We start from the raw sequence: 27727 nt of genomic DNA, 5'->3' as shown, positions 1-27727 counted from the left end.
TAATCTGCTTTACTCAGTGTCTACTCATTAAATGTTAATTTTAACATCTTCACAGTAACATCTAGACTGGTGTTTGCAACTATCTGGGTACCATGGCCTAGCCAAGTTGACAACATAAAATTAACTATCACTGCATTAAAATTTAAGACATAAAATTTTAAAGAGTTGAGTAAGAAACAATTTATGGATGGAGAACACCAGATTGCAAGAGGTTTAGTGTCTCAATGACAGAATGAGGCAAGTATTTATTGGGAAAATGCTAAGGTAAAATAAAATTATTTGACTGGTTTGCAATTACAAAACGGACTTTTCTTTGGTACCTTCTTGGAAAGTCCTTAGTAACGTAATTATGTTCGTTAGCTGCTTATAATGCACTGGGGTTAAGTTTTAGTTCTAACGTAAGCATTTCTCAGAAGTGACCCGAGTTAAGTTTTGCTTATGTTGGCAATTTAAGCAAGATTAAGGCTATTTTTAAGGCCTCTGGTTTTGTTTGCTCAGGAATTTTCAGGCCTGGCCCCTATTTTCATTTTGCTTAAACAACAGTTGGGAATCTAAGCATGTCTTAGCTGGGTCCTCCAGCTCCAGGTCTCTCATAAGGCTTCAGTCAAAGCCATGGCCAGGCCTGCAGTCATCTCAACTAGAGCAGCATCTGCTCAGTTTGGACAGAATATATTTCCAAGCTCATTGGTTGTTGGTAGGATTTAGTTTCTCATAGGCTAATAGACAAAGGGCCCAAGTTTCTTACTGGCTGTTGTCTTAGAAACATCCCTCAGTTTCTTTCCAAATGGGCCTCTCCACAGGGTGGTTCACAAAGTAGCAGCTGATCAGAGAAAGAGGGCAAGAGAGATGTCATGTGTCACTTTTGTCATAGGTGACACCCCATGCACCTATGATGCACCTCTAGTTGAGATTCACTATATAACATAATGAGGAGACTATTTCTACTTGATCCAAGGGTTTTGGCCAGAAGTAGTCTGTTTTGAGATTACAGAGGATGGTGAGAGCAGATATTTCTGGTGAAGAACTTAGGTCTGATCTTTGGAAAATAGGGATCCCTTGTAAGTTATTGAGTAGTGGATGTATATAATTAGAGTTACATCTTAAGAATTATCTCATCTATGCATTCATTCACTTATCTTATTTATTTTTGAGATGGAGTCTCACTCTTTTGCCCTGGCTGGAGTGCAGTGGTGTTAGCTCACTGCAACCTCCATCTCCCGTGTTCAAGCCATTCTCCTGCCTTCTCCTCTCGAGTAGCTGGGTCTACAGGAGCACATCACCATACCTGGCTATTTTTGTACTTTTAGTAGAGATGGGGTTTCACCATGTTGGCCAGGCTGGTCTCGAACTCCTGACCTCAAGTGATCTGCCTGCCTGAGCCTCCCAGAGTGCTGGGATTACAGGCGTGAGTCACAGTGCCCTGCCGTATTCACTTTAGTTCAAATGTTTATCTCCATTATAGCCTGAGGATGACTCATTTTGGGCTCTTTTCAGGATGAACTACAAGAATAAATACTAGCTAGAAGTTTATGGTTGATATGATTTGGATGTTTGTACCCTCCAAATCTCACATTGAAATGTGATTCCTAATGCTGAAGGTGGGGCCTGGTAGGACGTGATGCGATCACGGAGGGGTGGATCCCTCATAAATGGTTTAGCACCATCCCCTTTGTGATAGGTGAATTCTCACTAAGTCCATGCAAGATCTGGTTGTTTAAAAGAGTCTGGGACCTCTCCCTTTTCTCTCCTGCCCCTGTTCTCATCATGTGATGAACCTGCTCCCTTTTGCCTTCCACCATGATAGTAAGCTTCTTGAGGCTGCACCAGGAGCAGACACCAGCACCATGCTTCCTGTATAGGCTGCAGAACCATAAGCCAAAATAAATTTTACATTATGAATTACCCAGCCTCAGGTATTTCTTTATAGCAATCTAAGAATGAACTGACACAATGGTAGTGCATAAATTGTGATGTCATGAGTTGGAATGAATGGAAAATAGTGTTGACAGGTTTTCAGTGAAAGGAATAAAGAAGGATACTCTGTATTTATTACAGGCTCACTCTCTTAGTCTATTGGTGCTGCTATACCAAAATACAATAGATGGGGTAATTTATAAAGCATAAAAATTTGTTTGTTCACAGGTCTGGAGGCTGAAAAGTTAAAGATGAATGCACTGGCAGGTTCAGTTTTCTGGAAAGGGAAGCTCTCTTCCAAGATGGTTATTCTGGAGGGGAGGAACCCTTTTTCCTCACATGGCAGAAGGCAGAAGAGCAATTATCCAAATGCTGTGTGAAACATTTTTTAATAAGGGCTTTAATCTCATTTACCTGGGAGGAGTCCCCATGGCCTAATCACCTCTCAAAAGCCCAATTTCTTAATACTATCACGTTGGCAACACTTGAATTTTGAAGGGGCTACATTTTAACCATAGTATTCCACCCTGGCCCCTCTCCCAAATTTATGTCCTCTCACATCCAAAATACATTGATTCCATCCCAGTAGCCCAGTCTAAACTTGTTCTAGGATCAACTCAAAGTCTAAAAACCAGAGTCGCATCTAAATCCTATATGGGTGAGACTCAAGGCACAATTTATCTCAAGGCAAATTGCTCTCCTGCTATGAACCTGTGAAGTTAAACAAGTTGTGCGCTTCTAAAATATTAATACAATGGTGGGACTGGGCGCAATGGATTATGCCTGTAATCCCAGCACTTTGGGAGGCCGAGGCAGGTGGATCACTTTGAGGCCTGGAGTTCGAGACCAGCCTGGCCAACATGATGAAACCCTGTCTCTACCCAAAACACAAAAACTTTAGCCAGGTATGGGGGCAAGCACCTGTCTACTCAGGAGGCTACTCAGGAGGCTGAGGCAGGAGAAACGCTTAAACCCAGGAGGTGGAGGTTGCTGTGAGCCGACATCCTGACACTGCATTCCAGCCTGGGCAACAGAGCAAGATTCTGTCTCAAAAATAAAGTAAGATACAATGATGGGACAGACATAGGATAGACATTTCCATTCCAAAAGGGAGAAATAGCAAAGAAGAAAGGGGTAACAGGTCCCAAGTAAGTCTAAAACCCAACAAGGCAAACATTACATCTTAAGACTTGAAAGTAATCTTTTACTTCGTGTCTTCCCTTCAAGACACAGTGGGGTGGGTTGGGTCTCCAAGGCTCCAGGAGACCCTTCTATGACAACATTGTTGAGCATAGCCCATGAAGAAGCTCTCACCGGTTGGAGTTCAGCCCTTGTAGCTCTCTCAGACTGGAGATGCATGCTGTGGCTCTACAATAATGGGATTTTATGAGTGAACCTGCCCCCATGGCTGCACTAACAATTGCCCTACTGAGGCCTCTCTGCAGTGGCTCTGACCCCACAGTTCCACTAATCATTGCACTAGTGAAGGGTCTCTGCCATGGCCCCACCTTTGTGGCAAGCAAGTTCCTGCCTAGGTCCCAAGGCTTCCTGAGACATCCTTTGACATCTAGGCGGAAGTAGCTGTGCCTCATGGCTCTTGCACTCTGTAAGCCTCAGAATTACGACCATATGGAGGCTGCCAAGGTTTACAGCTGCAGCTGGGTCCACTCAAGCCACAGCTGGGGAGGCTGAGGAATGCTGTACCAGAATGTGGGGAGTAGAGACTTGAGCTTGCCCTGGGCAGTGAGTCCCCAGATCTCCCAGGCACCCTGGGTCCCTTCCTCAAAACCATTCTGCCCTCAAAGCCCTAGCACTCTGGGCCCGTGATGGGAGGGGCAGCCTCAAAGATCTTCAAAATGTGTTTAAGGTCATTGGTCCATTGTCTTGATGAATAGCACCTGGCTTTCTTCTAGCCCTATTAATCTCCTTACCAAACAGTCACTTGGTCATGCCCTTGGTTTTCTCTTCTAAATACACTTATTTTTTATTCTCCACATGTCCAAGCTGAAAATTTCCCAAATGCTCACAATTTGAGATAATGGAAAATTCGGAATTTACTCCACCAAATATTCTAGTTAATTGCTCTTAAGTTGTGCATTTCACAGAGTCCTAGGACAGGATTATAAAATGTATTATAAATTCAGCATAATTCTTTGCCATTTTATAACAAGGACGGCCCTTCCTCCAACTTCCAGTACCCTGTTCCTTATGTCCATCTGAGATCTCAACAGAATAATCTGTACTGTTCATAGTTATACTAACGTTCTGTTCACAACCACTTAAGTAATCCATAAGAAAGTCAGGCTTTCCCTAGTCTTCTGCTGCTGCTTAGCCCTCACCAGAATTGCCCTTAATGTTCTGTTTGTGACAGTACGGCTTTTTCCAGCATTTACCCATTACCATTCCGGCTTCTACCCATTACCCGATTCCAAAGCTGTTTCTACATTTTTAGGTATTTATTACAGCATCATCCTATTCCTCTGGTACCAATTTCTGCCTTTGTTTGTTGTTCCTATAACAAATACCATTGATTAGGTAATTTATAAAGAATACACCTTTATTTTCTCACAGTCCTGGAGGCTAGAAAGTTCAAGATTAAGGCACCAGAAGATTCCGTTGTCTGTGGTGCCGGCTTCTCTCCACTTCCAAGATGGTTTCTCTGGAGTGGGGAGTATTGCTGTGTTTGCACGTGGTGGAAGACAGACGGGTCAGCTACCTGAATGCTGTGTGAAGCCTCTTTTATAAGGGCCTTGATCACCTTTATGAGGGAGGAGTCCTCGTGGTCTAATCATCTCTTAAAGGCTGTACCTCGTCATACTATCACATTGGCAAACCTGAGCACATTTCAACCCTAGAACTCTCCTTGATTAGACCTTCCACGGCTAGGAAATAGGGAGGGTATAGGGGAATTCAAGCGACTGTGGGCTTTTAGCTCCTCTGTTCAGTACAATATTGTATGGGTCTGGCAAGGACGAAGTAGTGTGGCTCAGTGAACCCTTGCAAAATGACTGTATTCAGAGGAACTATATGTTAAATTTATAAATGATGAGATTCCTGCCAAGCTTTTTTTGAATTAAAGTCCCAAATATGGGGGAAATAAGAATGTTCATTAATGCAATAAGACATTTCTAAATGAATGTTACAAATCAAACAGTCTTTGCTTTTATTGCTTCTAGGGAATTACAGCCACCATCATTTTGTGGCTCTGTGCTTGTAAAAGTACAGTAGATCTTTTCATTATACTTTCCAGAGTAAAAGGGCATGTGGTTTCTGTCCACAGTGACAGACCTGTTTTCTTGAACAATACACAGGAAAGGTCACATTGGAGATTTGAGTCTCAAGCCCTATGATTTAAATTTGAGGCTAAGTTTAAAATTGGCATGTCTAGAGCTTGCCAAGCTCCATTAAAAGCCATGGTGTCATTTTGGATTACAGTTGAATAGAACAGGACCCCATGGGATCGTGTGCCTCTCTTGGTAGCAGTACATTGATTTTCTTTGTACTATTACCTGGCTGTGTTGTCAGGTTAGGTATCTATTTTCATACCAAATCCTGGAAAATAATGTGTAATTTCATGAACCTATTTTTTTCTAAAGTATATAATATTCTGGCTTTTCAATTGTAATAAAATTTCTATAAATGCCTAATCATGTCTGTGTGTTTACTTATAGTTGATCTTAAATGCTATCTTCGTCACTGAAGCCTTCTTGATTCCATTCATCCCCAACAGAGAGGATCTCCAATTCCTCTGAGCTTCAGAACACATTTTCCATCACCGATAACACCCATGATCTGCTATACAACAATACTACTACTATTTCCTAACTTTTTTTTTTTTTTTTTTTTTTGAAACAGAGTCTCACTTACTCACCCAGGTCCGAGTGCAGTGGTGCAATCTTGGCTCACTACAACCTCCATCTCCTGGGTTCAAGTGATTCTCATACCTCAGCCTCCTGAATAGCTGGGATTAATAGGTGTGCACCACCACACCCGGCTAATTTTTGTTTTTTGGTTTTGTTTTTGTTTTTGTTTTTGAGATGGGGTCTTGCTCTATCACCCAGGCTGGAGTGCAATGGTGTGATCTTAGCTCGCTGCAAGCTCTGCCTCCCAGGTTCATGCCATTCTCCTGCCTCAGCCTCCCAAGCAGCTGGGACTACAGGCGCCTGCCACCACACCTGGCTAATTTTTTGTGTTTTTAGTAGAGATGGGCTTTCACAGTGTTAGCCAGGATGGTCTCCATCTCCTGACCTCATGATCCACCCACCTCGGTCTCCCAAAATGCTGGGATTACAGGCATGAGCCACCGTGCCTGGCCAATTTTTGTATTTTTTGTAGAGACAGGGTTTCACCACCTTGGCCAGGTCAGTCTCGAACTTCTGGACTCAAGTGATCTGCCTGCCTTGGCCTCCCAAAGTGCTGGGATTACAGGCGTGGGCCACTGTGCCCGGCCTGATAGTTTGTTTTTGAGTGGTATGAAGTAAACAATGCTAGTGTATGAGGTTTTAAGAAGAGTTGCTGTTCATTTCACATTCATGTCACTTAGTTTAGATCCATTGGTTCAAGTCTTTTTTCCTCATTCTTTCTCAAGCTCACCTTTCTTCTTTCATGCAAAGATAAACTAGCTCTGTTTTCCTTTGTTCTTTTTCCTTTTTCCTTGCGTAATAATCCTAGGCTCTGGTTCTGTAGAACTTGAAAATACCATCAATCATTTTCCCTTGTTTCTTTATTCATGACTGAAGCTTTTGTGGCCAAAAATCCAATAAACTAAAAATTTCAAAAGTTATGCATGACCTTCCTGGCTCCATCATTTTCTAGTCTCATCTAAGGGACTTTTGGTCATGCGATGGGGCCGTGAGCTAAAAGGTTCAGGACAAAGTCTATGGCATCCAAAGCTATCATTTCAAGGGGTGTGTTGAAGCATTTATTTGGTGAGCAGTAACCCCGCAACACAGTGTGAGAGTGGGTACTGGGACAGCTGGTGGTGGGTAAGTTGGGGGGGTCTCTGTGTTGGCACTGGAACCATCAGAAACAAACATAGAGATAGTTGACTAAAAACGAGAATGGAAACCCAACTAGAGCCCTTGCTTTGTCACCCTCAGCCATTAAGGTGGATGTAGCCACAACGAGATACAGTAATATCACTCAGTGATAGCCACAGAGGATGTGGGCTCAGTTCCTGATGCAATCAGGAAAACCAAGTGTTCTCATTCATCAGGACAGTGGAGGAACTGTGGGTCACATGGAGGGGCCAGAGGAAAATGAGAAGTTTGCAGTGCCAGCCTTGATGTAATGCTGCACATAATCCCACATCAAACACAAAGGAGCTTCTCAGTTTCCAGCAAGTTCTCTCTCTTTGCCTAAGGAAGAAAAGTTGGAAGAATAACATATACTGCTTAAAGCTGGGCATTTGTATTTATGTGGGCCTGACTCAATAAGACAATATTTAATATAAAACTAAAGCAAATTAGGCAAGACAAGTTCTTAATTAATTAGTAATATTTGAATTAATTTAGTATGTTGAAGCATTATCTGTTCTCTTGTCAGTTCTGTTTGGGAAATATTTTTCTAAATCACCAAGGCTACAGAGTGAGATGAGGGAAAGTACCTGACCTGAGGCCTTTGAACTTTGATGGTTACAAGTTCTAAGCCTGAGGTCAGCAATCTGTGCATTGAGTTTTCTCATCTGTAAAATGGAGCCAATACTTTTCAATCACAGTGTTTTTATATTAAAGATCCCAGATTTAAAAGCCACTTGCACACTGCCTTATATCTGGTAGGCACTCAGTAAATACCGTCACCGCTCTTGTGCTCATACCCTGCCCACAGTTATTCAATCCCAGCCTAGATAAGAGGAAAAGCAGAAGTTTGCTTAGTTATAAATACTCCTGACCTTTAGAAATTTCTAAATACAATATTGAAAGGTTACTGTCCCACTCTGCCATTGATGAATAAGATGATTTAGGGTACAAAATTGATAGACATTAATAACATCATGCTGATAATACATACAAGTGATAATAATACCATTACAGACAGTAATGGTACTTTAGACATTTCCTAACCGTGTGCTTTTCTTTGCTTCCAGAAGCCTCTGGTATGTCAGAACCACGCTGTCTTCCATGGGAGTTCCTTTGTGAAGAGCATCCATTTAAAAGACTTTTATGAATACATGGTTTCAATCAAGTCCCCAAAGAACACATTTATCTTCTGAACTGCTGGCAGTTTTAAGGTTTGTGTTAATTTTTTCATTTTTCTTACTGAAGATATTAATTTTGAGGGATATTTTTTAATGGAAAATATTTATACTCTATTTCAGTTAGAACTCTGGGAGTAGATTTTAAACATTTTCATTTCTTAATTTCATTGAAAGTCAGATATAAATGAAAATAAATATCTTGTCATACTTATTTGTGTATACTCTGTGGAATGCAACAAGGATATTAGAAATAAAATACACCCCACGTTGGCTTAAAACAAATTTTATTTTTGTGTTTATAAATTCTAGCTGAATAGATTCAATAAATTTATGCCAAGCATCTACATATATCAGATTTAGTTAAGTACTTTCAATTGTTTAAGACCTTGTGGATAAATTATATTTTGAAACATTGAAAATCAAAACTGAATTTGTCAATATCAACTAGTATTATCATTTTTCAAATTATAAAACTCAGTGCCCTGAATGTTTTCATTTAGTTCTACCAGAGGATATTCACCGTATGATTTATAAATGATAGAACAGGACTTGCTTGGCATTTTGTATGTGTGTGTGTATGTGTATTAACAGTTTGAAATATTACTAACAGTATTGTTGCTTACTCAAGGAAAAAGCTTGCTAGCAGAGCAAGCATTTCATTTTGGAAATACATGTTTGCTGTTGAGATAGTACCAAGTAAAACACTTTTATTTTGAAGGCACTTTCTGACAAAGACCTAACCAAGGGCTAAATTCAGTCCATGCATCTTTCAAAGCTGGGAAAAGAAACAGGATATAGGATAAGGCTTGGTACATTGCATGGATAAAAACTAAATGAAGAGCAAAGGAGAAGGAGCACAGTACTTTCTAGCATGACACATCTTTTCCCATAGGCATTTATTTCATTTGGTGGTACTTTTATTCTGTCCACGGTGACAAATGCTTTCTCCCTTAGTAGCCCTTTACTGTGGTTCTACTTTTTTTCTTTCTTTTATTTCTACTAAGAATCAAAGTAGATTTTACTGTAGTGCTGGGCTAGACTCCAGTTTTCCCACTGTACCCTTCGTTGTTGGGCCTCATGATTAACCCCCATTGAACAGTGAGGCAGGGGGTATTTACTAGGGTATGGGGTAGATGGGAAGTTGTGCCTCCATCCTCAGCTTTCTAGCCTGGCAATTCAGTAGGATATCACAGTGTGTTGGAACCTAATAACTGTATCCATAGAAACAGAAGTGCTGGGCACGACGTGAGAAGTTACCTAAATGCTCCTACCTAGTCTACAAGCAAGATTCTGCGTGAACTGTCTGAAACCAATAAAAATCCATTTGTTTTCAAACCTTCATACCCAGGGATCCAATTTCCTTTTTCTCTTAGTTTTTTTTTTTTTTAATTTATTGTGATTAAAACACACACACACACACACACACACACATACACAACATGAAACCTACCCTTTAACCAGTTTTTAAGTGCATACTTTAGTGTTGCTAACTCTCTCCATGTTGTACAGCAAATCCTTACAATTTTTTCAACTTGCATGACTAAAATGCCATACCTGTTGTAAAACAACTCCCTGTTTCTCCTCCCTTCAGCTCTGGCAACTATAATTTTACCTTATTCTATGAGTTTGACTACTTTAGGTACTTCATATGAATGAAATCATGCAGTATTTTTCCTTCGGTGACCGGCTTGTTTCACTTAGCATAATGACCTTCGTTTGTCCATGTTGTCACATATGACAGGATTTTCCTTGTTAGGCTTAATAATCTTCTGTTCTACATATAGACCGTGTTTACTCATTCATTTGTCAGTGGGCATTTACGTTGTTTCCACATCTTAGCTATTGCAAATAATGCTACAGTGAACATGAGTGTGCAAATATCTCTACAAGATCCTGTTTTCAGTTTTTTTGATGTGTACCCAGAGGTGAAATTGCTAGATCATATGGTAGTTCTATTTTTAATTTGTAGAGGAATCTTCATACTGCATAGCAGAAGTACCATTTTGCATTCTTACCCTCTGTGTACAAGGGTTCCAGTTTCTCCAGTTCCAGTTTCTCCACGACTTTACTAACACTTGTCTATTTTTTTTAAGTAATAACCATCTTAAGAGGTGACATTTCATTTTGGTTTTGATTTGCATTTCCCTGATAATTAGTGATTTTGAGTATCATTTCATGTATCTGTTGACCATTTGTATATCTTCTTGGGAGAAATGTCTATTCAAGTCCTTTGCCCTTTTTAAAATTACATTATTTGGATATTTTGCAGTTGAGTTGTAGGAGTTTGTTATATATTTAATATATTAACCCCTTATGAGATATATGGTTTGCAAATTTTTTCCCATTCTGTTAGTTGCCTTTTCACTCTACTGATTGCTTCCTTTGCTGCATAGAAGCCTTTAATTTCATATAATTCTACTTGTCTATGTTTGTTTTGTTACCTGTTCTTTTCTTGTGATGTCTAAGAAATCACAGCCAAGACCAAATATTATGGAGCTTTTTCCCTGGGTTTTCTTCTAGTAGTTGTGTAGTTTCAAATCTTATATTTAATTCTTTAATTCATTTTGGGTTGATTTTGTTGTATGGTATAAAATAAGGATCCAGTTTTTTTCTGTGGCGTGTGGATATACAGTTTTCCCAACACAATTTATTGAAGAATAAGTTCTTACACTTTTGTGGAGTCTTGGAACCCTTGTTGAATATAATTTGACCCTCTATATATGGGCGGATTTCTGGACTCTCTATCCTGTTCCATTGGTCCATGTATCTGCCTTTATGTCAGTACCATGCCATTCTCACTACTGTAACCTTATATATTACAATGTTTTCATCTTGCATGACTGAAAACCTATATATAATATATATTAATTTTTATATATAATATGTTATATAATATATATTTATATATAACATGTATTTATATATTATTTTATAATATATATTAATTATATAAATTATATATAATATGTATTAATTAAATATAATACATATCAATTCTATATATTATACATATACATTATATATTATATATTACATACATTATATATGCATATACATTATATATTATATAAGTTATATATTATATATAATATATGTATATTATATATGATATATGTATAATATATGTATAATGTATTATATATTATGTATCTATTATACATAATATATCTATTATAATATATTATGTAATGTATATGTATAATATATAATATGTATACTATATCATATAATATATAATATAATATATATTATGTATGATATATAATATATGATATATTATGTATAATATATAATATATTAAGAATTATATAAAATATTAAAATATATTATAAATTATAAAATAATTGTATAAATAATTATATAAATATTAATAAATAATTATATAAATAAAAATATAAAATAATTATAAAATATAAAAATTAAAAAATTATATTATTAAAATATAAAATATTATATTATATATAATATATGTATAATATATATAGTATAGAGAGAGTACTGCATACTGCTGTTGAATTTGGTTTGCTAGTATTTGTTGCCAGCCAAAAAATTACTAGTATTTTGTTGAGAATTTTTGCACTTACATTCATCAGGGATACTGGCCTGTAGTTTTCTTGTGGCATAGTTGACTTTGGTATCAGGCTTATGCTGGCCTCATAAAATGAGTTAGGAAATGTTCCATCCTTTTCAGTTTTTTAGAAGAATTTGAGAAGGATTAGCATTAATTCTTCTTTAAATGTTTGGTAGAATTATCTGGTGAAGCTATCTGATAGAGGACTTTTCTTTGTTGGAAGATTTCTAACTACTAACTCAGTCTCCTTGCTAGCTATGGGTCTGTTAAGGCTTTCTGTTTTTTCTTTATTTAGTCTTGTAGGTTGTATGTTTCTGAAAATGTATCCGTTTCATCTAGGTTATCTAATTGGTTGGCATATCATTGTTCCTTGTAGTCTCTCATAATCCTTTTTATTTCTGTGGTATCAGTTGTAATGTCCCCTCTTGCATCTGTGATTTCAAGTCTTTCTCAAGAAAGCCAATGTAATTTCTGACCCCATAGCATGTTGATTTATTTATGTTTCCATGGAAAAAGAAAATTTATTGGTCAGACTTCCCCTGTATCATCAACATAGTCTCAATTCTTAAATCATCCTTTTTCTCTTTGGGAGAGATAAGCTCATTTTTAAAACTTTTCCTATAAATTTGAATAATCCAACATTTTAATTATCCTCACAGTTCTTTCCTGAGTCTCTTAAGTTCCCTACATTTCACTTAAGTTTTGAAGGCCAAATAGGTTGAAGGAACGTTAAAAATCATCTATTGATGTTTCTTCATCAGGGCAGTATTGGCATTTTAAGTGGGACAGTTCTTTGCGATGCAAGATTGTCCCATGCATGTTAGAATGTTTAGTAACCAGCTGGGCGCAGAGGCTAACGCCTGTAATTGCAACAGTTTGGGAGGCCAAGGCAGGTGGATCACCTGAGGTCAGGAGTTCAAGGCCAGCCTGGCCAACATGGTGAAATCCCGTCTCAACTAAAAATACAAAAAAATTAGCTGAGCATGGTGGTGGGTGCCTGTAATCCCAGCTACTTCAGGAGACTACAGCAGGAAAATCGCTTGAACCCGGGAGGTAGAGGTTGCAGTGAGCCAAGATGACGCCATTGCACTCCAGCCTGGACGACAAGAGAACGACTCTGTCTCAAAAAAAAAAAAAAGAAAAAAAGAATGTTTAGTAACCATGGTTCTCAGAAACCAAAGGCCAACATCTCCTCCAACCCCAGTTATTGTAATAACCAGCTTCAAACCTTCTTTCTCTTGTCCAGCAGTAGAGGTCTGCAACTGCCCAGACTACACACACTTCACTTCAAGCTGACAGTGCCAAAATTGGCAGAAAGATGGAACTGGGTGTAGCCCCCTTTCTCTAACTCTGGGTACCATTCTCTTTCCACTCTATTGTACTTCTACTCTGAGCTTACATTTATTTTTTAGCTGCCTAGAAATACACTAACATACATAAATGGATGGATAGACTCTTTTGAAGAATCGGAAATTCTGGTTTGGTGTTTAAAGGAGATCATTTTTCTCGATATAGGGACATAGATGAGGGGAAGATAATATTAGAACTCAGTATGGGAAAATGGCAGAGGGAGGACAGCTGTGGGGATGGAGGGAACAGCTGGGCTTGGACCTCAGGAGAAGTAGTGGGGCTGATACCGCAAAGGTGGCAGGTCAGTTATTGAGAACAGAAGGGGCAGAAAATCTGAAATCTGCGAGAAGACTGGGAAAAGGTAAGTCATAAGGTAGTTTGTGTGTGTGTGTGTGTGTTGTTGTTGTTGTTTTTCCTTTCACTTGCTTTTCAACAGGCACCGTAGTTTCAGCTCTCTCTGCTCTAGGCCACAAACTGCCTCAGAAATTCAAGGATCAGTTTGTGGGGAGCTCAAAGAGCCCTCGATTACAGCCTAACCTCTCTCTATTCCTTTAGTCCCAACATCCTTAGCCTCACCTCCTGCTGTCCCCCTCAACATTTCTGCCTTCTGCCTCACTTACTTACTGTTGCCAACACCCAGTTCCATCTTTATGCATGCAGAGTATGGGGGAAATGACTTGACAACTTCTGTTTCTCCTGATTTCTCTAAGGGTTCAAGTAAAGTTATAAACTAAAAGGAGAGGACATAGAAACAATTGACCTTTGGGGAATTTCTCCCCCAAAAACTTTGGGGAATTTCTCCTCCAAAGGCTTAGGGAATTTCTCCCCACAAATGGCTCTGACCTCTTGAGACTTTTACCATAATACAATATGAATACAGCCTCTCCATGAAAAACCAAATTATCATTCACTACCATTTCCTTTGATTTAAGAAATCATTGAGTTGCCCAGTACACAGGTTACTTAATAATAAAATGAGAAGAATTCATAAATTAACAATACAGTTTCCAGTAGGGATATCTCAATTTTTATAGTGGGATTACACTTAATATCTACCTCAGCTTCCACAAAATGCACACAATGAGTACAGTGTTGAAAATGAGAACTGGACTAAAAGATCCTTTTCTTTGATTTCTGGTAAAATGAGGAATACTACATGATAAGATGTATCATCTATGAAAAGGCTTCATTTATAGGGATAGAAAAAATAGTATCAAAAGACTTTCATTATGTTGTGTTATTTAATTATTTAAAGCTTTATGAGTAAGTTCTTGAGTCAGGTTTTTAAAATATGGGGATTTTCCTGTCTTCTTTTTTGCATAGGACATCAAGTTATATTTGGCTTCTCAGAATTTCTCATTTCCTGAAATGCACTACTAGCTGTATAAACATGGAAGAATAAGTATTAGCTTTATGAGAACACGTTCCTCTACTAGTTGAAAAATAGCATATAATAAAAAATACAAGGATGTAATATTGAAAATTATAGATCAGTATGCCCTCTTATTGTGGGTGTATATCTAATCCTCATGCATGGAGTCTGTTTTTTCCAGAAAAATGCACACTGTATAATACCACTTGTGTCTGTGATTTAGTTCTACCACTTATATTTAATTATATATCTCAAGTGACTCTTGCCTTACTAGTGAAATGTTTCAGGCTTATTTTCCACTGTGATTTTAAAAATGAAAAAAAAAAAAAACCTCTCTGGCTTCTTGCCATTAATTCTAAGAATTACACATGATCCAAAATTAGTAAAATGTTAGTAGGTTTCCTTCCTGCTGGAGACCCCCAGCACCCAATGAATGACCTCCTTGGGGATTATATTAGAAAATGTTTATTGGCAATTTTGAAAGAAAAGGAAGTCTTTGTGAGGAGCTTTAAAAAGTATTATTAATTGTAATCTTGCCCAGCTAATCAACACTTACTTGTAAGTGTGCAAATTGCTATTCCAAAATCCAGACTCTATATACATTTGTAGAAACAATGAAAACTTGGCATCTATTAACTGTGTCCCTTAAACCTCGTATTCACACTCCATAAGGAAGAAAAAGAGTAACTCATATAAGTAATGTATGAGTTGAAACATTCTTTTAAAGCTGGAGGATTCAATATAACTACATTCAGATAATTCACTTCCACCTAGAAATGACCATTCATTTGCCAAAAGTGCCACTGACTTCTCATTGCAAGGATAATCTTTTCTTCTGCAGTAAGTCTCCATTGTTTCTCTTTCTGAAGATGGAAACTAATCAGCCTGTATATTCCCAGCTCAGCTCAGAAATAAGAAAGTTAGACTTTGTTGGAACAGCTCCTTCTAATTGTCTCAGTTTCTACAGCTTTCTTTTTTTAAACAACAAATTAAAAAAAAAATAAATTTTTATTGTCAAGTAGCTTAAACCTACAGAAAAGAGCAAAGCATATGTATTCACCCCCATATTTAAAAATTTTTAAATGTTCTTCAGATATCTACTTCTCCTTTCCCAGAGGTACTATCACAATAATAAGGTTGTTGTATATTATACCATTTACCACATATATAGTTATAATTAATCTCTCTCTATATGTGTGTGTATATGTATGTGTATACATACACATATATGTGCAGTATTTTTAAATACTTAAATATTTTAAAATACTTTTACATATATATGTGTGCATATATATATATATATGCGCGGTATTTTTTAAGTTTACACAGATGTGAACATACTGAATATATACCTTTGAAACCTGTTTTTTCTCACTCTATATATAGATATGTATTTTTAGAATTCTCTCTGTTAATATATGGAGATCTGTTTCATTCATAGTGGTTAATTGTTATATAGTTTTCCACAAATGAAGTACGTTCACTTCCTCGTAATGGAGCCAGTCTGTTGCTTTTTCTGGACAATGACCTGCCTGCACCCACACATCTCCTCTTTTACAGTGGATATGTGAGGTGGCTGTATGATGCTGCTGCGTCCCACCTACCACAGAAGAGGCACTTGGGAAATATCTGTTCTGTGCATTCTGCTACAAGAACCTTTCACTTCCTTCTTCTCAACAGTGTTTCTGTTTTGTTGTTTCTGGTGAATGTGCCTCTATCTTTTTCTATTGAATTTTCCATGAGCAGTTTCTAATGTAGCTTTATGCGTTATATCTCAGTCAACTATAATTGTGTCTGAAGAATAGGAAATGACAAGGGAAACAGAACAAAGACAAACTAGAGAGAGTAAAAGAAGGAAGAAGGGGTTATTTTCCCCCTTTAGCTTCTAAGGGTTCAGTTGGTGTCCAGGAGAGTTACTTTTTGAAGTGCCTTTGCACATTCTTTTACACTTCATTATCTGGGACGTCAGCTAGTTTTTGAGATCTTTTCTCTTCCGTTAGACGAATAAAAAATTTCTTTTTGTCTCTTTGTTTCAGAATCACATTAGAAAAATATGCATTTTTTTAAAGTTTAGTATATTGTTAAAGGTTTCAGATGTATCGCAAGTTAAATGTTGTTTAGTTCTGGTACCTTCACGAAATGAGAGCTATCAAAAATTCTCGAATGAATATATATTTGTATTTTTGGTAGATTTTAGGCTTGTATTTTATGGAGTACTTTACCTAGCATGTGCTCAATAAATCTTTTTTTGAATTATTAAATGAATAAAGTAACATATTTGTAGAAATTACAGTAGTATTTGTAGAAGTTACATGGTCATTTGACTTGGAGATATGTTAAAATTTCTATTAATCATCTTTCATCTATTGGAACACTCCAACACTTCAATGCTTAGACCTCCTGTAATTGAAAGCTGAGGTCTATAAACAAATGGAAGATTAGAGTTAACTGAGAACATCCATTCCCAAGAGTTATTAAAATGGAGGTCTGTGTTTAGGGTTCCCAACTTGCTTAGGGCTCTAAAAAAGTGTCCTTTATGGTAAAATTTTAAGAGCTGTGTATCTTAGAGTTTAGGCTCTTCTCAAATTCTGTTTTACTATTCTAAGAGAGTAAAGCCTTTTTTTTTTTTTTTTTTTTTTTTTTTTTTTTTTTTTTGTCAGTTATGTTTTTGTATGGGATTGTGGCCTGGGCCAATGCCACCACTAAGAAAATGGAACTTTTAAAAATTCAAGAGTAAAAGCAACTATTTCTAGAACTGACACAACCTTCCCTAGGTTCAATCATTACCCTTTTAAATTATTTATTCCCTTCCATATGCTGGAAATTATTAGACTGTAAATGATTTCACCACTTCCCAAGTGTAATTTGCTTTATGAAAAGATTAATTAAGAAGTAGTGAGAACTTCCTTTGGTTTTCCTTAGCAATGCTCTTGTCTTTTCTGAAAGTTGAGTTTATAGGATTTTCCTCTCCTTAATCTTCATTTTTGTTGTATTTGATGGAATTCTACTAAGCTACAATATTTATGCCAAGTTTCATTTTCAGCAGACTTTCATAATTGAGCCTAAATCCTCAGAAAATAGAGTTCCTGTCAGAAATGTTGGCACATATTCCCTATCGCTGCCCCGCTGGCCATCTGCACACTGCATAGGCTGTTGTGGACATGTGGAATCAGCAGGGAAATGCTTTTCAGTCTTAACTCACATATGTTTTTAAGTAGAATTTTTCTGTGGTGGTACTTATATCCCCAGTATGAGATTATTAGTGCTATTTTCTTAACGGTCAAATTTTTATATTTATCAATAGCCATCATAATGATTGATCTGCTGATGGCCTTGGGTTCTCATCTGGCATATTTATTTATAAATGTGGTAGAATTCCAACACCTTGTAAACTCTTTCTGGTGGATCTTACTTTATAAAATCATCTCACTGCTCTGCCAATCTGTCTGCCTTCAAGTTGTTGCATGTGGACTCAGCTCAAATCACCAGCAAACCCTGCGACTTCTTTCCCTCCCTCTCCCTTTCTCTGTGGGTAGGCCCATTCTCTCAGGAATACCAGACAAGAGGGTCAAGCTACCGAGGAACATGAGAAAACATGTCTAGTAATAGATCTGCTGAAATCACTCTATATTTTTCTTTTCTTTTTATATCAGGGTCCATATTAGTTTTTTTAAGAAAGTAATAATTAGACCACCAATGCCTTAGCAGAAGGAAGATTGATCATAGTACTGGATTCTAAATGTTTCAAATACAGTTTGAGAAAGTACTCATCAAACTTTGAAACAGAATAAAGAAGAGTGAGAAAAGTTTAAGTGTAGGTCTTAATGCCAGTGAGAGGAATCAGCAACTTCATTTCAAATACATTGAAACCTGAATTTGAAATCTTTCATACAGAAACTGCAATGCAAAATTTAAGGACAATCAATGCATTATTCCCAAAAGTGTTGAGAAGACAAAATTAGATTAACAGGTCTAGGCAAAAAACAAAGCTAGTAAGTGTTAGGAACTTAGAAAAATCTTAAATTTCAAGTGTGCTCTGAATACTTGAGACATAGATATAAATAATTAAGCACAAAGAGTCTCAAGGATGCTTGTATAAGAGACAAAATGAATATAGGGAAGCCTACTTAATTAGGGTGAACTAGGAGGAGAGCACACTTGTTGGAAGTAGGTGATGTTTCATTTCAAGGGTGGTTGTACACTCTCAAGTAAATCCAATAACATAAGCTTGTTCCTGATGGGAACCTCAACAACAACAAAAACCCTCGCTATCTTACTTCACGAATCCCTGATTTTCCCCTAAGAGTTTTGCTCCAGGATGATACATAGTGGAAGGAATCATAAAAGTTGGGCCTTTCACCATCTTAAACAACTTGTATTAATTTTAAAAAACCTAAGCCAGTGGTGAACTTAATTTGAATATAGCTCTTCTAATATACTTTTTTGACAAATTCATTACTATTGAAAGGATGTTTTAAGATTACAGGTGTATTGGTGCTGTAACCCAGAATGATGATTTCCAAGTGACGATGTTCATTTACATATATCATTTTATTTCCTCTTAACGGTTAGGTTTCACTCAAGGGAAAGAATAATATGACATTAAAGTGCAGGGCACCTGATTTCCTGCTTCTGTCTCCATTCAGAGGAAGAGGTTACAGAGTCCAGACATCCCAGCACCCCTAGCACAGGAGAGACAAGGGGAGGAAAAGATAAGGACTAGGAAGGGAGATTGCCAACCAGCTTTCTCTTCCCTATTAACCCAGAATTTGACATGTAGCCAGTGCTTCTTTAATTTTTTCTTTAGCTTCTATTGATAGCCCAGAGATGAGTGTGTATGCTGGAGGTAGGAGAGGGACTTCCTTTTTAAATAGACACGAGAGAACTGCGTATTTTTATGAAAAGGACATTTTTCGAAATTCTTTCCTAAAATATGGACAACACTTGAATAAATACTATAGGCAAACATTTTCAAGATAAAATTTCTGAAATCATTTCCATTCATTTAGAATTTTTCACACACACAAAAGACTGTTAGTTACTGAACAATGCCATCACTGTTAGAAATTCCATCCTAAATTTTAGCAGAGAATGTGTAATCCCCCCAAAAAAGAAAAGTTAAGGGAATGGAATGTATTTTTCATTTAATTTAAAAGAATTTTTTGTTGTTTTAAAATTCTGGATAAAAATCCATTAGTCATAGTTTCTTAGAATTATCACAAGGATATATATTCAACAAGCCAAAGGATGGCAGTCATAGTAGGATGAAACAATGTTCAACATTCTACAGCTCGTTTGCTCATCAGAAAGATTACTAAATTGAAAGAACATGTGAAGAAATTCCACTTGCATGGAAAATATCTGTTTATAAAAATGATAATACAAGACCCATAGAAAATATAATTCATAAAAACCTCTTTTCACTTCTGCCCTTCTTAGCAAAGTGAGACATAACCCACTTAAGAAATTCTACTCCCTTTTTTTCCTGGCTGAGAATTCCTGCCATTTGAGAAAATATGCTGTTGCTTAATTTATTGGTTGGAAATGCTAAAATTGTATTTGTGAAATTAATATTGTAAAAAGAGATGGCAAGATGTAAATAGTATTAACCTTTCATTACACTGTACTTAGAACTTTTTTTTTCCTGAAATTTCTATACCCAACTTCATTTTCCAGAGGTCCTGGAAGACATGCATAGAACTTGCTCATATTAGGCTGCGATTTAAATGTTTGCTGAACAAATAAACAAGAAAAATAATTGAAGGTAGCCTACAAAGGTGAATTTCCAAAAATCCCATAACTTCAGTGGGCTAAATACCAGATGGAGAAGGGTGCTGCAGATATGATGCTCCACATTTTCCTTTTACGCTTCGTCTCCAAGGCCCTACTCTATTTATTGCTGTGGCATCTGGCAGGCTTTCTTTTCTGGGCTCCACATGCTCCATGCCATGTGTTAGAATTTTCCTGGAACGAAAGTCAAGGAAATACCATTTCTAAAAATATGTCTTATGGGGTTTTTTAAATATAATATTTCCTACTAGCTCATTCACTTAGGGAGCCTAATAAATAGTATTCACATGTAGAAAAAAATCACGGTGAATCTGATTTTTTCTATGCAACAAACATAACAATTGTTTTAACAAAGTGTGCAAACATTGTCCTCTTTTTCCAGAAGTTTTATTTTTGTGGGTTTCTGGCTACAGACGTTCTATGCTTACTAAAAATAGTAGCTAAAACATTATTCAGTGCTTATTTATACCAGAAACTGTTTTTTACATATATTGGCAAGTAGAGTCCTTTAACAGTCCTGTGTAGTAGATGGTATTTTTTATATTTTATAAATGAGCAAATTGTGCCTAGACTATTTATGAAGCATGGCTAGTAACTTACGAAGCTGGGATTGCTTTCTCTTTTTTTCTTTTAATTTTTCTTTTCTTTTTTTTTTGTGTGTGCGAAAGTCTCAGTTTTGAAGGATTTTTTAATTTAAATATTTTATTATGCAAATGTTTAACTATGCCAAATAGTTTACGGTAAGAAGTTTACGGTAAATATTCATATACCCACCACTATGCATCATTCTATCCCTCTATCCATTCATGAATCTTATTTTTGGACGCATTTCTTTTTTTTTTTCTTTCTTTTTTTTTTTTTTTTTTTTTTTTGTGAGACAGAGTCTCGCTCTGTCACCCAGGCTGGAGTGCTTTTTGTGTGTGTGTGAGACGGAGTCTCGCTCTGTCACCCAGGCTGGAGTGCAGTGGCACAATCTCTGCTCACTGCAAGCTCCGTCTCCCAGGTTCACGCCAGTCTCCTGCCTCAGCCGCCTGAGTAGCTGGGACTACAGGTGCCTGCAACCATGCCCGGCTACTTTTTTGTATTTTTAGTAGAGACGGGGTTTCACCATGTTAGCCAGAATAGTCTTGATCTCCTGACCCTGTGATCCGCCCACCTCGACCTCCCAAAGTGCTGGGATTACAGGCGTGAGCCACCGCACCCAGCTTGGACACATTTCAAAGCAAGTTTAGACATTAGTACATATCCTCCTAAATACTTGGACATGTGCATTATTACCAGAATTTAAATTTTATGATTCTTTGTTTTTTCTTTTGAGGTAAAATTTACATATGATAAAACACACAACTTTGATGAGTGAATTTCCATGAGTTCTGACAAATGTATCTCCCTGTTGCACCCAAATCTATATTACTCCGTAAAGTTCCTGCAGACCCCTCCCAGTATCCCTACCCCACCAAGAGTAAATCACTTCTTTCAGGGTTTTATATAAATGGAACCATAGTCTATGTACTCTTTCGTGTCAGGCTCCTTTCATATAGCATAATGTTTTTGAGATCAAGCTGTTCTTGAGTTCATTGGTAGTTCTCTATTGCTGAGTTGTATTCCATTTTACCAGTTTGTTTATCCATTCTTCCACGTTTCAACTAGTATGAATGAGCTTCTATAAACATTCTTGTACAGATGTTTTTGAGGGCATAGGTCTTCATTTATAGTAGATCAACATCTAAAAGTAGGATTCTGATCATAGATAGGTGTACTTTTAATTTTTGAAGAAATTGCCAGATCTTTTCCAAAGTTATTGTTTATATTCCCACCAACAAAATGTGAGAGTTTTAGTTGTTCTACATCCTCACCCATATTTGGTGCAGTCTGATTTTTTAGGTTTAGCCATTTTGGTGGGTTTGTGGTGATGTTTAATCATAATTTAATATGCCTTTTCCTTGATGACTAATATGTTGAAATCATTTTCATATGCTTACTGGTCATTTATATAATTTTCTCGGTAAAGTGTTCATTGCAATTATTTTCACATTTTTAAATTGGATTATTTGTATTTTTATTATTGAGATATAGAAGTTCTTTATGTGTATGAGCCCTATATAAAAATATTTGGATATAAATGTATAAACAAGTATTTTATGAGGTATATTTTGCAAGTATTTCTTTCCAATCTGTGCCTTGCTAATTTATTCTCTTAGTTATGTCTTTTGATGAGCAGAAGTTTTAAATTTTGAGGTCTAATTTATCAGGGCTTTTTTTTTCTTTCATGGTTAATTATTTTCTGTATCCTGTCTAAAACAAGGTTATCTCTAAGTTTTATATATATATATACACACACACACATATATGTAGTTTGAAAAGCTTTCTAGTATAGTTTTAGCTTTTATGTTTAGATTTATTATCCATATTAAATTAATTTTTATTTGTTGTGTGAGGTCAGTGTGGAGTTCTTTATTTTCTGTGTGGATATTTAATTCTTCCAGCTCTATTTGAAGACGTTCCTTTCCCCCACTGGAATTTCTTAATGTTATTCTTGAAGTTCAAATGACCACATAAATGTGCATTTATTTCTGAGCTCTCTGCTCTGTTCCATTGGTTTTGTAGCTCTTTATGTATCAGTGTACCAGACTACACTGATTTCTGTAGCTTTATAGTCACTCTTCAAGTCAGATGGTATAAGCCTTCCATCTTTGTTCTTTTTTTGTTTTTTACAAAATTGGTTTGTATATCCTAGTTCCTGTAAAATTTTGTATTTATTTCAGAATTATTTTGCTGGTTTCTAAGAAATTAGACAAACGGGATTATGATTGGGAATATATTTATTCTAGCGGTCAGTTTGGGAAGAATTGACCTCTCTCCAATATCAAGCCTTCCAATCCATGAACATGCACTATCTCTGCATTTATATAGGTCTTCTTTAAAACCTCTCAGTAATATTTTATATAAACATCTTAAATACCTACTATTATATGTATTTCTCAGAATTTTATTTTTAAAATTGAAAATAGAATTTAAAATTTTTATTTTTCAAAGTTTCCTGTTAATATGTGAAACTACAATTATAGTATTACCCTGATAGCAAAACCTGACAAATACATAAGAAGAAAGGAAACTGTAGACCACCATTCTTTATAACTACAGATAGAAAAACTCTCAGCAAGATACTAGCAAATTGAATACAGCAACATATAAAAAAGATTATACACCAGAACCAAATATAATTTATTCCATTAATACAAGGTTACTTAAACATTGAAAATTAATCAATGTAAACTCCATATTAACAGAATGAAAGAAAAACATACTATCATCTCAGTAAACTTAGAAATAATATTTGACAAAATCCATTTCATGATAAATATGCTCAACAAACTAGGAATATAAGGAAACTTTTTAACCAGCTAAAGAACATCTATGGAAAACCCACAACTAACATTAGGGTTATTAGTGAAAGACTGAAAGTTTTCCACCTAAGATTGGGAACAAGACAAGGATTTCTACTCTACCCACTTCTAGTCAATAATGTACTATTGACTATGAGCTAATAAATGAGTTCTGTAAGGTTGCAACATATAAAATCAGTATAGGAAGACCAGTTATATTTGTATACACTAGCAGGAGAAATTTAAAATGAAATTAAGAAAATTATTTATAATAGCATCAATAAAAAATACTTAGGAATAAACTTAACAAAAGCAATGTAAGACATGCACACTGAACACTGCAAAGCATCATTGAAAGAGGAATCATGACCCAAGTAATGGTGAAACACACTATGCTCATAGAAAACTTAAGTTTGCAAAATATCAGTACCCCCCAAATATATCTACAGATTCAGTGCCATCTCTATCAAAATCTTATCTGGCTTTTGTCTTTTTATTTTTCTTTTTTGTGGAGAATGGGGTCTTGCTATATTGCCCAGGCAGATCTTGAACTCCTGGGTTCAAGCTATCCTCCTGATTCTGCCTCCCTAAGAGATAGGATTATGGGTGTGAGCCACTGCTCCTGGTTTGGCTGGCTTTTTAAAAGAAATTTATAGGCCAGGCACAGTGACTCATACCTGTAATCCCAGCACTTTGGGCGGTCGAGGTGGGCAGATCATGAGGTCAAGAGATTGAGACCATCCTGGCCAACATGGTGAAACCCTGTCTCTACTAAAAGTACAAAAAATTAGCCAGGCGTGGTGGCATGTGCCTGTAGTCCCAGCTACTCGGGAGGCTGAGGCAGGAGAATTGCTTGTATCCTAGAGGCGGAGGTTGCAGTGAGCCAAGATCACGCCACTGTACTCCAACTGGTGACAGAGTGAAACTCTGTCTCAAAAAAAAAAAAAGAAAGAAAGAAATTTATGATTCTGAACTTCATATGTAAATATAAAGACCCAAAACAGCCAAAACAATCTTGAAAAAGAACAATGTTAGAGGACTCACAGCTCCCAATTTCAAAACTTATTACAAAGCTAGAGTAATCAAGAGTCTTTGGTACTGGCAGAAGGATAGACAGATGGAATGAAATAGAGATTCCATGAATAAACCTATATATCTATGGCCAATTGATTTTCAAAAGGGTGCCAGAGCAATTCAATGGAAGAAAGAATAGTCTTTTCAACAAATGGTTCTGGGACAACTGGATTTCCACATGTATTAATAATACAAAATAATGAATTGGAATGTTTGTGTCACACCATATACAAAATTTTAAAATGATCCAAGATTTAAATGTAAAAGCTAAAACTGTGAAATTCTTATAAGGAAGCATAGGTATAAATCTTTATAACCTTGGATTAGGCAATAGTTTCTTGGGTGAAACACCAAAAGCATGTACAGCAAAAGAAAAATATAGATAAATCAGACTATCAAAATTTTAAACTTTCGTGCTTCAAAGGACACTATCAAGAAAGTGAAAATAAAACTCAAAGACGGAAGAAAATATTTGCAAATTTTATATTTGGTAACGAGTACACCAGATATATGAAGAAATTTTAAAATTCATTTAAAAAGACAAATAACCCAATTTAGAAATGGGGAAAAGATATGAACAGACATTTGTCCAAAGAAGATATTATAAATGGCCAATAAGCACATGAAAAATTGCCCAACGTTATTAGCCCTTAGGACATGTAAATCAAAAGCACAATGTGGTACCACTTCATACCCACTTGGGTTACTGTTTTAGCTGTCGAATTACTATAGTCTCTCATTTTTAGACAGTAAATATAGTAATATAGTATATAGTAATGTAATTGTCTAAAAATGACAGACAGTAACAGTGTTGACAGGGCTGTGGTAAATTTGGAACCTTCATGCATTCTGATGGGATTGTAAAGTGCTGTAACCACTTTGATAAAACACCTTGACATTTTCTCAAAAAGTTCATCATAGAGTTATCTCACTCCTAGGTATAGACCTAAGAGAACTGAAAACATATATTCACACAAAAATTGTACATGAGTGTTCATAGCAATTTTATTCCTAATAACCAAAAGAATAGACAACCCAAATAGCTATCAGCTGATGAATGGATGAACAAAATGTGATATAGGCATGCAGCAGAATATTATTCAACCTAAAATCAGAATGGAATACATTTACATGCTACAAAATGAATGAACCTTGAGAACATTAAGAAGCTAGACACACAGACTACATATTGTCTGATTCCATTTATATGAAAAGTCCAGAATAGGCAACTTCATGGGGACAGAAAGTTGAGTAGTGGTTATAAGGGACTGGGCTGGGGGGGAATGGGGAGTGACTGTTAATGGGTACAAGACTTCGTTTTGTGTGATGAAAGGTTCTGGAACTAGATAAGAAGAATGGTCGCACAACCTTGCGAATGTACTAGGAAGCATTGAACTGTACACCTTAAAAGGGTGAACTGTACATTATATAAATTGTATCTCCAATAAAAAAATAAAGTTGTACTCTATAATTTTTGTAAATCTACTTACTAGTTCTGATAGTTGTTTGGTAGGTTTAATGGGATTTTTTATATAAAATATACCATTCAGACAGTTTTGTTCCTTTCTAATTTTTGTAGTTGTTCTTTTTCTTTATTATAATGATTCAGACTTCCTGTTTGAGGAGTAAATCCTGAGTACGAGTGGTGAGAGTGGACATCTTTGTCCTGATCCTGATTTTATGAGGAATTTTTTATTATATTAACAATCAAGTATAATTTTCACTGTAGAATTTTCAGAGGTGTATTTTATTGTATTAGGGAAGTTCTCTTTCATTTCCAGTTGATGAGTGTGTGTTTGTTTTTAAATCCTTAGTGAATTTTTACTTTTTACAAGTTTTTTTTTTCTGTTTCCATTGAATTGTCGTATCGTTTTTCTTTTTTAATATTGGGATTGTCCACTGTGTCTTATACCTGATATCAAAGAAATAGACAATTTAAGTAGAGAATTCCACAACAGATTATAAAGGCTAGGGCTACAAGTGGTTAGTATCACTTCTACCCACATTCCTTTAACTGGAACTAGACCTAAATACAAGGGATCATGAGAATTATAGTCTTCCTGGGTGCCTAGGAGAAACATGAAATGATTTGATGAAAACAGAGCAATTAGGGTGATGGTAACGAATAAAAATAAAGCCCTTTTATATATTATTATTTTAAAGTAACAGAAATCTGTCTTCAAAAGAAGACCCACATACTGAGGTTGAACAAATAAATGAATGGGTGGTGGGTGGTGCAAGCCAGGTTTCTCATTGCCAGGGCAATTGCAATAAGCTAGGAGAGGGGGCTGCAATAAACCCTATAATGCTGGATTAGAGTTGGGCATATCAGCTAACTTCATGTTAGCTTAACTACTGTTTAGTTTGATAAATATACATATGGGCAGATACAGAAACAATTATAGATATGTGTGTATACCTGGGTTTGAATATGTATTTATACTTCTTGGCTCTTTCTGCTGAGGGGGCCTGGGAGCAGTGATATCTCAGTAGCATCAAGCACATGCAGTGCCCAGACCGTGGTTTCTAAATATTATTCTCCAATATTAGGAACTAGGGATCCTCAGAGAAATAACTGAGTCTGTGGCTGGGACAGTAAAATACAAGATCTTGGAGCACATGGTATGCCCTTAAAAAATAAATGCTCAAAAACAAAAAGGATGTAGGCATGTGAAAGGCATACAGGAACCAATTTAATAGAGCTCCCAGAGACCAAAGCTGGAACAATTTGAGCCACAATATAAATAACATGGTATTTGATTATAACCCAAAATATAAAATAAATATATCTGAGTTCATCCTAATATAAATCAATGATCAAACAAATAAATAGAGTCTTTCTTCTAAAAGAGTTTCAAATTATATATCCCCCTTCAGATAGTGAAGCTTACCCTCCCCCTTAAATGTGGGCTGGATTTGTGACTGACTTCCAAAGAGGGGAAATAGTAACTTTGCAGTGAAAAAGCCTGGTAAACATTATCTTAACCAGGTGATCAAGGTTAACATCACGATAGTAAGGTTGATGTCATTTGCCTGCCCCCGATGTGATGTGATGAGAAGTTTACCTTGCCTCA

At 36.3% G+C, this 27727-nt stretch overlaps 1 protein-coding gene across 2 annotated transcripts in view; it reads left to right on the top strand.

Annotated features, from left to right (window-relative positions):
• The window catches only part of ENOX1 (ecto-NOX disulfide-thiol exchanger 1), a 494357-nt gene that overhangs the window by 207850 nt on the left and 258780 nt on the right, over nucleotides 1-27727 (top strand). For both annotated transcript variants that reach the window (XM_045376966.3, XM_074021927.1), the window contains one exon: nucleotides 8000-8143. The gene's annotated coding sequence lies outside the window, so the exon portion shown is untranslated. The remainder of the gene's footprint in view (nucleotides 1-7999; nucleotides 8144-27727) is intronic.

The sequence above is a fragment of the Macaca fascicularis genome, chromosome 17, assembly GCF_037993035.2.
Source record: "Macaca fascicularis isolate 582-1 chromosome 17, T2T-MFA8v1.1".
In the NCBI taxonomy this organism is placed as follows: domain Eukaryota; kingdom Metazoa; phylum Chordata; class Mammalia; order Primates; family Cercopithecidae; genus Macaca; species Macaca fascicularis.
Note: the sequence above shows the minus strand (reverse complement) of the source record. Positions and strands in the feature narration are given on the sequence as shown.